This window comes from Anopheles marshallii, chromosome 2, assembly GCF_943734725.1.
Source record: "Anopheles marshallii chromosome 2, idAnoMarsDA_429_01, whole genome shotgun sequence".
Taxonomy (NCBI): domain Eukaryota; kingdom Metazoa; phylum Arthropoda; class Insecta; order Diptera; family Culicidae; genus Anopheles; species Anopheles marshallii.
This window is the reverse complement of record NC_071326.1, coordinates 29,803,305-29,816,712: the sequence shown is the minus strand read 5'-3', so window position 1 is coordinate 29,816,712 and position 13,408 is coordinate 29,803,305. Positions and strand designations below refer to the sequence as shown.

The window sequence follows — 13,408 nt, the reverse complement described above, 5'->3', positions numbered from 1 at the left end:
TATTTTCCTACCGGATATAAAGCCACCGCACGGCGGTTGATTTATCTAGCCGTACAGTAACACTGATCGATTGTGAGGAAATGTTCGCTTCGCTTGCGGACATGAGCAGAGACTGATGATGCCTCCCGCAATGGATAATGATTCGCGCCGTGGCAAGGATATGGAGAAATTCCTGTGGTCACCCGGCGATGGCGATCGATCACTAGAAGGGTGGCTTGGTTGCGCATGTATTAACCGGTTTACAACCGCCCGTCCATTGATCCGTTAACCGATCAGTCCCCACCAGTCGCTTTGCATCGTCTAACCGATCACGGGAGGGGTTGCTGGTCTTGCTGCATATGGCGTTTCGGTTGCATGCGTTGCATGAGAGGGAGTTGGGCGGGCTTAAAATGTATCGATCGTGTTTAAATCTAGGTTAATTGGGTAGCTTTTACAAACTGGCTGACGGTCAACAAGCACACGGGGATGTAGCTCAGATGGTAGAGCGCTCGCTTAGCATGTGAGAGGTACCGGGATCGATACCCGGCATCTCCAAAATCCGTGAAAAGAGGCATCAGCTTTTTTTCTTGCGGCGCTGGAGAATATTTAAAGAAGTCTTATGTTCGTTACGTCATAAGAAATTCATGGCCTCGTAAGGTTTTACTCTGGCTTTCATTTTCTCCAAGATCAGCCGCATTGGGGTTGATTTTCTCTTTTGAAATCCTTTTTGACACATTCCAACTATCTCAAGTATCTACAAATGAGAGAATTCGATCCTGTAGGCGGTATTTAAAACTGTAATTTCTCTATAAATGCTGCATTCTAGCTTAGCGTAATACGAATTTGATGAATAACATGTTCTAATGTTACACCTCCAATTTAAATCAATTCGGCTAAAATTCGTCTTAAACGGTGACTTAGAATATATTAGCAATTAAAAAAACACAATAATAACGATTTAAATTTAGCAAAAAGATGCAATAAAAAATTGCAATTGCTATTACAGAGCAACTTTTTTACTACAGCTGCAAACAAAACGTAATCTCACCAATGATGCTTGCACGGAAAACTTTTTGAAATAATCTCATAACGATTCCGGTAAACAGCACGCACCAAACTACGATAGACCGCGAGGGATAACCCAATCTGATATCCATCAACCTCCCAAAAAAAAAAACACGCGAGTCCTTTATCGACACGAACCCCTGGCGCAGGAACCACCATCCGCCAGTTTCCACGCGCTAGATACAATTTTCCGTACAATTAAAAAGATGCACCCATCTGTAAAACCACATCAAAGGATTTGCTACCGAGCTGCTGCTGCTGTCGCTTCCGCTGCAATTGCACTCGTCTGCATGTGGCGCGACCGTACGTAAAAGGACGATAGCGTGCTGCACATTCGTCGGCCGGAATCCATTCAGGATCGCGTTTATTTCGTCGGTTCCATTTCGTTCCAAACCACGGACAGGGCGCCAGGTCCAAGGTGGAATGCAACGACAAAGCAGGGAACCACGACGCCGTCCAACGCAGACAAACTTCCAGACAGCTACCGCCAATGGTAAACAACATACCCACCCCCACCACAACGTTTGGCAACTGATAGCTTCAGGGAACGCGCTGATTCCATTCCCAGCAACAAAAAAAAAGAGTAGAAAAAGCAAGCATAACGCAACGGAAACCAACGGTACCGTCGGCGGCACCCGGTAAATCGATCATGGCGGTCAGTAAAGTACGCATTATTTCGGAGAAATTCACCGGAAAACATCACGCCGGTGGAAAATTGTGCTGTATCGTTTCAACTGGGAAAGGGTGATGGCAAATTGGGGGCCTTGAGCCTTGAGAGGGAGGGATTGCGGATGAAAATTAACCAAACTTTAATCATTTGCGAGAAGCGTGATACGGAATTTCATTTAAAAATTCTACTGCAGAGTGCAAAAATAATACGTTTTTATTTATTTCTACATGATGGCGGCCTTTGCCGCATTGTCTCAAAACATATAATAAATATAATAAAACAAAGTTTGCCTATAGAATTTACTATCACCAATTAAATATAATTTTTTGTTACCAAACAACCCTGGAACAGCACACTGCATTACGAAACAAATGCATTATTTGTCTGCATTATTTCAATTTAAATGCGCTCAATTTGTGCTACTATCATTATAACACCCGTTTTAATTATTTCCAACACGCACGGTAATTAATTTCGTCAATCAACGATCGCTTTCACCGTGCGACAATCCACCCAGCCGTACCTTTTTGTGGTTTTGCATCGTTCACATTGTCAACCGATAGCACTAGGGAGGTTGTAGCTTTCATGTTACCGACTTCAAAGCACACGCAGCGTGCAAGGATATTCTCGATTACCACAAAACCTCCACACCACGCAATGCACCGGTGCGTGAAATGCCGTCTCAATACGGGACGAATGTTCCACATCCACATCCCACGCTCTAATATACCTCCAGAACAACAATACGCGCGCACACAACGTTGGAAGGAATGCTTCGATGACGTACCACACTCTAGCAGGCGGTTCCATTGTTTCAGGATACGGTTTCAGGACGAGCACAATCCGGAAATGCGTTTGAGGCTCGAGATCGAGAATGCACCGAAAAAAAAACCTCCCGTCAGTCAATGAAGCAATCACTGGACGGACTCATTTCGGTTGTGCGTTGCGTTGAGTTTGCTTTCCGAATGATTGTTTCTGCCCACCATCCTGGCCCTGACACAGAGCACCAACATTTCATTGCGGTGTCCAATCTATCCCCCACGGGGATGAAGTCGGAAATTTCATTCAGACATCAGTTCAGAGTGTTTTTTTTTTGTTTGGTTGCATTTCATAGACTTCCTACTGCTTCTGCCAAAAAACGCAGTAAAGAGCTGCAAATTAAATGAAAACATTCCCGAATCGATCAAACGACACCGCGTTCATTGGAAGGTTGTTGTTTTTTTTTCTGCTTCCTCCACCGTAATGCCGAACATCGGGCAAGTCCAGTGGAAGGACATCGATACCATAGAGCAAACCGTGCGTTCCGTACGCACATGGAGTGATTTGTTTCGGAGAAAACGATTGTCAGATGCGTACGGCTGTGACCTGAAGGCCGGGTGGTCGTTAGACGATGCACAAGAATGCTGCTCGCAAGCGCGTTGAGGAATTTCATTCACTCATCGCAAGCCGATTGCAACCACTGAGTGGTCGGGCACAGTGATGTTTGCATGTGACATTCATTGAAGTTGGATGAAATGTGAACATATTTCCTCGAAATTTTCTTTGTAAAATAGTATCAATTTTCCCGAGTAGACTATTATAAATTTTCGAGCAGTTCAATGGCAATCCAGGTGAAACGGTTTTCTGTTGATAGCTGATGCTGTCAGGCACATGATTTCAACGATGGAACAAAATTATTCAAGTGAATAGTTTTTAAACTTGAATTATGTTTTAATATGCGGCACAATCATTCGAGATTTCATATTGGATATGCTTATAGAACCGTGCGTCCTGTTAGATAAATCCTTCAAAGTAACGATACACAGTTGGACTATTCCTTTGACTAAATGACTTCTTTTGTAATACGATCATATTTCAACAAGGGGAGAGGTATGCAATTTATTGTACAATTGATTGTTTCTCTTTAGATTACCGGTTTAATCCAGGTGCATGCTAATCAAGGCTAGAGAGAAGGAAAGCAAACTGCATATCGACACTACGGAGATGAGAATATTCTGTTTCTTTTCAGAAAAAAATATTAATTACGAAAACACTTGAACCAGATGCTTTACAAAACACTATATTGCCTTTCGAAAAGTATACCAACGATAATTGCTAACAAGGAGGTTCAATGGTCTATTGACTAGGAGATCTCGGAAATCAACGTTGTGACTTAGTAATTCATGACAATGATAATCTAGCATTAGAGGAATCAGACCAATATTGGCAACAGTTGTAAATTCGGTTCACAAAAGAAGACATTTGATTCTTGGATTACAGGTCCTGTTTTAATTACCATTGGTTCCTGTTTAAATTTAACCCGTCAGCTTTTACATTGAGACTCTTTGAAGAAGTTGGGTTCTGCTCAATGAAGTTGATGTGAGGACAATAATTCTTTCAAGGACACCTAAATGGCGTGGAGTTCAACAGGAAATTTATTCAATGTCTAGAATGATCAGCCGTTAAGAAGATGTCAACAAACATCTTGTTGTTGATTTATAACACCGAAGAAACACAAATATACGTAATACCATTGTGAAACAAGCTTCGGTGCAATGCAACACACAATTTGTTTCGCCTTTCATGAAGATGTAAAAAGCAATAAAAGTGTGACTAAGTTACTCATTCATTCTTCAACTGCACTTACTACGCACACATATCTAAACACCTAACCTCTAAACAAACATATCTAAACATTGTGTGTTTGTATGTTTATGCCGCACGATAATAGTCTTCTCGTTACAGTGCAATACAATACTCTAATAAAATGTTCATTATCGCTACAAATGCTTTATGTTGATCAAAGTAATCACTCACTCTGGTAGCGGCCGATGGATTTACAATCGTTCCCAACATTATCAACCCACAAAACCGTGTTGGAAACGATGCCATGCTTACACCAGCAATAGATATACACTCGCTGTGCAATCCTAATCGCTATCAGCTGTCGGCAAATGACTTCCCATTTATTTGCTTGCTTTCAACCTGGTTCGAAAATTAGCGCAGCGTAAACCATACTAAAACGAACCCCATTTTTCACCCACCTCTGTCTAGAATCACACACTTGAAGGGGCGGGAGTTTGGGGCTTTTTTTGTGGAAAAAACATTAAAAAAACACAAAGGTTTATGAAAAACAATAAACACGCATAACAGAAGTAGAAAATTAACCGACCAGTGCCCGTCCAGCGTATCATATCTTTGACAGATAAGTAAGTAATTATGAGGCACACTTTTCTATACGGCCATTGTGGCATCCGCGTACGTGGAGGGAACGCTTGCTTTTTCTGCCCCCCGATACGCATCGAACCGAGACGCGGAACACAAAACCGGCACTCGTTTCGGTAACAACGACTATTTCCGCTTGTTTTTTTGTTTTTCGTTTGGCAATGGCAAACAAAGAACCACGGGACACCTCTCGGTGAACGAGGTGTCTACGGAGGCTACCCAATGCTTATTGTCTCTAACTTCATGCAACTTTGGAAGGAATTTTTCCAAAAACACACACACATTTGGTGGATCTCACGCACTGTGGAGGGTCTGCACCGGGTCGTTGAGCCGTGAACAGCTGAGTTGAAATGTATCTGACCGCATGAAGTGGACCAGATCTACCAAGTCTTACCCATAACAAGTCTCAATGGCGCCCGGCACTGGCCATGAATAAACATTGCACCATCATTTTTAAATTTTTAATTCCTTTTCTCCCCCCGTACTGCAGGGCAATTACCAAACACATCGGGGTGATGTGAAGGAACCTGTATTCGGGTGGTTCGGGGCTTTTTTTTCAGACCACCATGGACCAACTTTTCCAGAAGTTATTCCAAAACGTTTGCCAATCGGCAAAGCTAAATCAAGCACTAGTATTTAGAACATTAAAACGAAAACAATGGTGTGGAAGTATTTTTTTTTTTGCGCCGCTTTTCATTTTAGAGCACTCCACCATTAGGCCAGAACACCATAACGGATCATATTGCTCGGTGATCCTCAGCCGCCATAAAAGTGCCGCCACGTTGAAGTGTGTAAAATTGGGCACCCTCTTGCGTTCATTTTTGCTGACTGTTTCTCACTCGTTTTGTCTGGTAACCTTCACCACTAAACATACACATTTTCCGGTTATTAAATTCTAATTACCTTTGAAGAATTGGAACAGTTTTACGACTTGGAGTGGAGAAGTTTCTGAGCTGGAGCATTGCGTACCCTTTCGTACGAGCTGTGCTGCTGACGGACAGTAGCACATTGGGTGAAAAGCCGCGGCAATTCGGTGTGATCTTAATCTGCTCTCAAGTCCGAATTCGCTCCGGTTACGAATCGTTCCTCAAACGTCATGATGCGGTGCTCGTTAGGTTTCATTACGCAGCTTAAAAAGACGCGTACGTTGAATTTCTTCCCAATACGATAATGCGTTTATGTTTGTTGACTTAACAAAAGGAAAATGTCGGTGCATATAAATTATGCAAATCGAACAATTTTCCACACCCAAAGCTCATGTTTGCATGTTTCCAACGGGTATTCCTTTGCTTTTATTTATTTCTCTCCCATATATAGCGAGATGTGTTTAAGAATCGTGACCAATCCCTGTCAATTCTGCTGCTTGAACGTCTCCATAGGCCGGTGCTAAAAACAAATGATCGCATGATCAGCCTCGCTAATATTCAATAAATTTCCACATCCTTCAGCTTCATTACATTAGCAGCCAGCTTTTCTCTTTTCGGTTACAAATAAGCCATCCCGGGGGCAATAAAACCTTCGATAAGAGTGGCTCATCTTTAGTTATGGTAACTGCCAACAAACAGCGCAAACCAATGTTTGCCCCACAAGTCCGACACCGTGGGCATACGCCTAAAATATGTCAATGGTCAGTCCGTGTCGTTTGTTATCCACGTTAGCGTGGACGACAAACTATTCCATAATGAACGCACCGCCATTTGCCACACCGGTGGTGAATGAAGGCCTACAGGAAAACGAAAAAAAAAACAAGACTGATCGACTGATTTGCATGATGGTCTCATTTGTTTTTCTTATGCTTATGTGTCATGCAGTGGCATGCCACCCGTTCACATTACCCGTCCACCCGTTTAAAGAATGTACCACAGGTACGCCCGTGGTGAGTTATGGTTCATCATCATTTGGGCAGTGGGAAATTTATTTTCCCTTTCCTAATGAACGCCCCGGCATATCGACACTACCATTGCTGGGGCGTCCATTCACGCCTCTTTCTATTTTTTTTGTGTCCATAGATTGGCTTCATCAATCGTTTACTTTATGCTGTTAGATCTCCGCACCAGCCCGTTGCTGGCGTCCATCGTTAGTGTTGCTATTGTCATTAACTGCTTCCCGTTGATTTGATGCCTTATCGACACCGTCCAACGCCCACCCGGTCGGCGAACGCGTGGATGGTGTCGAAATATGACCATCGTCCATCGTTGCCGTACGTAACGTACGCACAAGTTTTTCCGTGCACTTTCCACACCGTAGCTTACCGTCGGCAACCGCTACTAGCACAAGACTTTGATGCTTATCGCCCTTTAATCTCCTTTCAATTAACATAAATTCGCTTAACAGGTTTATCTTGCGGAGGCGTTCCTTAAAGCCACCTGCCAGCACAGGTTTTTTTTTCAAATGGTGAAATTTTTCCCCAAACAATCTCAGGCGCTGATGCAAAAACAAAAAAAAACATAATCTGAAATTTTTCCTCCTCCTGCCACATACTTTGTTTATCACATCGAATTGGAGATTGTAAACGATTTGCAGAGATTGGCTTTTAAAAGTTATGCGTTAATTTTGTTTCAATTCCCCTACAGAATGCTTACAGATTGTAAAGATCGTAGCGTGATGATAGGATCATCGTCAAAGTTTTGCCCCATCTATCGAACGATTCTATATTGCGTACAAGCCTAATATCAATAAATAGAGCTAACGCTGTATGGTCCTTGAGCGTGCAGGCAATCGATCATTCGATTTATTTTTACCGTCACGAAAAACACATTTGATTTTAGGAACCATTCCGATGCACTTTCTTTCCCTTAGCTCCAGTGTTGTGGCTTGTAGGCCGTGCAGCAGGTTCTAAAATTACTTTGAATCTTAATTTGAACCTTTTTGACCTGCGAAAGATGCAGACCATTCATCTGAGCTTCCTTTCACTTGATTAGGCCTAACGATAATGAATCAAAATTGCAATTATGCAGTCTTTTCTGGATGGACAACCTAGCGTAATCTTTGTGTATTTGCAATGCAATAACAATATAGTGATGCGAAATTATGACTGGATTCTCGAGTGATGCTGAAAAACTGGGTTCGGTTCAAAAACCAATCCACAGCAGTCGAATCTGGAGTCGTATCCAAGGTAGGAAAGTATGAAGCACCCTCGGTAAAGAACTGTTTATAGTTTATCCCGAGACGACTTCGGTATCGCATTGAATCGAATCGTTTACTCATCACTATAGCAATACACTTCCCTTTGTGTTTGCCGAGATATTACGTTACTGGATTAATCATAGTAAAGTTCTCGAGTAAAGTAGAATATTTTCAAGTGTTTCATGTAAAATAACTATACCACAGCGTACAATTGATGGTACAGGGCAAACTGCATTTGCAATAATCACAACTACTGGTCACGCTTCACAATTGCAAAGCTTTTTAATAAACCGTTAAGAACACTTTTCAAAAAGCTTTTTTATTCTTTCCTGCACTATGCCAACAACGCATCACAATGGTTGTTTTTTTTCTCTCAACCATACCCACTGCTCCATTCATTCGTGTGCGCGCTTGCGAAGCGAAATGCACAACAAATCCGCATTATTGATTATTGTGCGAATGAAAATTTCGATCAAAGCGTACTAAATTCCACCACCCCAGGCGCACCCTTGACGTACACCAATTTCTATTTATTATGCAAGCTTCTGCTTGCGCCAGTCTGGACACTCCCACGTGCACGTAGACGGAATAGTGTAACAACCATAATTAGAGGGCCCAGGTGTACGATGGTCACGGGCCGCGCTCGTGCAAACCCCATCCAATCCAATTATTTGGGAAGTGATCACAACCTCACAACAACGCAACATTCAAAGGGAACCCAACAAAGATATCAACCACTCCGGGCAGCACTTCCGAATCCGCATGAAACGTTACCATTTTCTCTGCTTTCAACACGGCAGCCAATGCCTGAAAACGTTACGAACAGCGATGGCGCTCAAGCGCCGATGAATAAATACGCATAGAGCGAATGAATATGCAATGATGATTATTTTGAATTAATTATTCCATTCATCGATCACTCGTCACACCTGCCGCACGGGAGCCGTACCCGGGATTGGATTGGTTTCGATTTCGGCACTCAGCGGATCGTATTACGCTGATTATCCGACTGTGTGTGTGTGTGCTTTTTTTTGTGTGTTGCTTCTGTTACTGCCTCACACTTCACACAGGACAGGGTGGAGTGGCAAGCAACGTTAAGGACTCTCCAATTCTTTGCATACTTTCGAATGGTACAATTCACGGTGCACCACGGTTGAAGCGAATTCCTGGGCTCGTCTAGCCGGTGCACATCCCTGGCAGGATGCAGTGTATCGCTATTGAAGTACACATCAACAATAAATGTCCCCTTTGTTCCCGCACCACGACCGGTACTGCAATCGAACCAGCAAAATCCCAATTCATCTTCCACCGATCCGGAGCCCTTCGTTGGGTTTGGCGTGAAAAGAAATGGTACGTATTGGTAGAGCGTTGCATGCACTGCGGTGCAAACCCTCGATGCCACATACACTGCACCGGGCTCACGTACCATAATGCCAACAATTGGTGAGTGTTCACAAGTGCCAATAGTTTATGCGCGCTGTGTGCGGTATAACTTTTGTTTGCTTTCCATTTGCTTCATTAACCTGGGCCGGATTTGATGGAAAGAGTCAACGTTCCCGGTGACGGGTGAATGGGCAGCATGTGGTGGTTTTAATTAAACAACACAATGGAAGTATTTATAGCAGGGAAAACAACTTGTATTATAAGCGAAACGTTCCACATAGACTTGTAATAGCGCACAATATATCGAAAAAACTATTCGATTTCCGTCAAAAACAAAACTTCTATTCTAGCTTCTGCTTAAAGGAATAGGAAAAACAAACACCTCACATCAACACACGTTCATTGCATTATTTTATGCATTCCAACACCTTGGATAACCCGGAAGGTGTTACCGTATGAATAATGCTAATGAAAGTGCACCTTCCCAGCACGATGTCATAGTTTCCTCGGGGAACCCATCGAAACACCAGTGAAGCGTGCGCTAATTCCATGCTCGCTCTACGGAACTCCGTAAGCCAATTTCTTATTCTACAGGATCAGGAAAGAATTATGTTTGCTTATTAGGAATGTTTTCATTAACTTCCCCTTTTCCAGTGCGATACCAAACAACATTTGCGTTTTTTTTTTCCAAATGGTTTGTTTTTAAGAGGATTTTCTTTTGCATTCATAGTTGAAAGAACGTTAGAACCAGGTGAACATAATGGATAATTGTCATGCAGTCCCGTTTTCATTTTACACCCATTTTCATTTACCATGCTTGGTTGTTATCAAGAAATTTGTTAAAAGGTTGGACTCCTATTCTATGGACAATGGATTCTATGGATACGATAGTCTTTCATCATTTTTAATCCAATATGTTTTTTCTTCCTGCAGTATTAATCTACATTTACTAGAAAAACATTTTAAAAAGTTTAAGGAGATTAAAATGTAGCAAATACATCCCTAAACTACTTGTCAACGGCGAATACCAAGAAGAGGACCAACTTTTACAGGTAGTCTCAACTTCAAATAACCGGTAAAATGCACCCGGGTCACTTTGCCACAAGGTAATTAAGCTCATTAGAACATAAGAATTTTTGATTCAACGTAGAAGCCATAGCAATCATAGGTTAAACTTAGAATCTTAGCAGAATTTTCGAATACGAATAGATACTTTGAAACTCCTGCTAATAGTTCCGGAGAATCGATCTCCTATCCTCTCCTGCGATAATTTGTCTTAAGAAATACTTGTTAATGAACTTGGTGGTTAAGGATTGAGAAACTGAAGTAACAGAAGTCACTGCGAAACCATGTGGAATTTGGAAAGAGATAAAAGATGGAAACTCGATCATTAGTAGGATATCAACTTAAATTATCTATGAGATGATCATTACATATCTCGTCTTTGATACTGGAAATAATATTGTCCTTTGTTAATTAAACAAAGCAAAGATTCAACAGAGAATTACGATCCTTTCAATTGTGTCCGGCTTTATCCTAGAGTTGGTCGAGAATATTATGATAAAAGGCTAGTGTAAATATTGAGCATAATCGAGATTGCTTGAACAGCCAACGTTAAAACGTATTTTATTTCTTCTATGCACGAAAACATATTCTAAAAGCCATAAACGCAGCAGAAACAAACAACAAACTGCTCACCATGTGCCAATTAGACGAACACATGCAACCACAAAACAAAGCAAATATCGCACGATCATTTTACCGGTCCGGTCAGATGTCGCAAGTATAACCCCATCGAATGACAACTCCCCAAAGTCGCTTTGGACGACTTCGCCGACCACCAACCGTTGCCGGTGTTCCAGAAAATTAATTTTGGATAATGACTTTATTAGGGAGTTACATTTTTTTGTCGCTTCCTTTACCAACCTGGTACCGACAACTGGCTGTTGGGCTCCAATGCTCGCCACGTTTGCCGGTCCAACCTTTGCAGGCGCGGAATCGGCAACCCTAAAATTGGAAAAGATACGGGCACGGCAGAAGTCAAAAAAACGGGAACTTCAACACTACCACAAAAGTCATTCGAAGTCATATAGCGTGACCGCGACCAGCTCAGAACAGTTCGCGTAGCTGCTTCATTTTTTGTTTATATTTTTTCCTTCTCTGCTTCTCAGTGATAGTGAAACGTAGCCGTAGAACGGCCGTAAGTGGCAATATTCGGCAATCTGTTTTTCCGATGGTATCCGTTGCACTGCGTGCCAAAGCCACGTCAAACAGCAGCAGCCGGTGTTCGGCTTAATGGGATATAATTTGTTGGCCGCAGATAAGAATCGAACTCGGTACCCCGTTTCCGGGTACACCGGCCGCACGCCGTGCTGGTGATAAAAATGGTCTGCGATTTATGGATCATTACCGATGGTTTTGGGCTGGAAAGAAACTGTGCACCGAACGATGCCGACACTGCTGTCACCCACCTGACAGCTGGCCTGACAGGCGTCCATTTTTTATCCACACCCGGTGCAGCCGTCGCTTAGACGGCTTTAATTTCCTGCCTCGAAACGGAAATGGATCACATACTCATACATACGCACACACACACGTACGTACACAAAGACATATCAGCGCAAACAAGAAGCCCATCGCGTCGAGCAGCCACCACGTGTCAAACCTACCGGAACAGTTTTCATCACAAGTCGGCACCGATCCACCGGTCTGGTAGACGCCTAATTCGGCAACCAGCATGTGCGCCAGCCGGGCCTAGAAATGTTTTGTTTGTTTTAGAGCAAAACAGACAATTTTAAAACACAATCGGCCAACAAACCGAAGCGAATTAATGTGCGCTCTAAACGGCGTGAGTTCAAACCCACCGAAGCAATGACAGTATCGCTCCAGTTGAACACCTACCTCGTACTGCCTGCATGCGACCCACCGTACTTCACATTGATGCATATTGCTCGTGCCAAGTTCAGTGACAACCGTTCCGCTGCGATCCGGCAGCGGCGGTCGTGAGTCGTCCCAAAATGCGGGGACAAGATCGGCTCCGCTGTTAAGCGGATGTAATCGTTTCAGGCTCATAAAGCACATGAGAAACGACACGGCTCAAGGGAGCCCCCGACCGTTCGGTGGATCGGTGAATGAGGCTTTCTTGTACCGGCAGATTCGCCCTCCGCTCTCAGCGTATGAAATCATTTGTTTCCGTATGTCGCCTACGGTTAGCAAAGGTAAATGATGCACTTCTACCTTTTTGACAGTTTACGGTCGTTTGGAACAAAGGTTCACTCGAGCGCTACTAAAACGTGATGTTTACTATTTTACATTTGCATCGGTACCGGTTTGCCGGAGCCAGTGCTTTGCGGTGAATCTGAAACATAATTCATTTGGTTATTGACTGGTAAATGTGAAGTCATCATTACAACTGAATGGAAGATTTTTATACTATTTTATTAGGTAAGTAAATTACTGTAAGTAAATTGGCAAGAGAGCAAAACAAAGCCATTACATTTGTAATGAATTTCGGGGTACCTGTTTGTCCGGTTGGTGATTGAACTAAATAGGTTAATGAAAAATATAACCTTCTTAAGATTGTTCTTGATTATACTTCAAATAGAACAATCGCGCAGTGTATAAATTTCACGATTGTGAAATCTCGATTGTGAACGAATGCGAAAAGTATTGTACAGAAATCTAGTACAACATATTCTTAGTACAACATATTCTTCAATAGATGGCGCCACATTTCTTAACACTCCCAACTATTGGCAATAATGAACAAGACTTTTCCAAGTTTTATACTAAATTATTAGCATTTTTTATTGTTCTTTAAGTTATTACAATAATTTACATTATTAATTTATTTTTTTGTATACGTTGGATTTGGTTGCCTCTACTTTATACCCTCAGATTTGTCCCAATAATATTTAAGCAATATTAACCAACACTTTATCAAGACTTTCTTTAGATGGTGCAGAAATTCCATTTCGTTGC

At 42.4% G+C, this 13,408-nt stretch overlaps 1 non-coding gene across 1 annotated transcript; it reads left to right on the top strand.

Moving 5' to 3' along the window:
• Nucleotides 1-461: 461 nt before the first annotated feature.
• Trnaa-agc (transfer RNA alanine (anticodon AGC)) lies at nucleotides 462-534 on the top strand. The gene has a single exon. It is a non-coding gene; the product is annotated as a tRNA-Ala (tRNA).
• The last annotated feature ends 12,874 nt before the right edge of the window (nucleotides 535-13,408 follow it).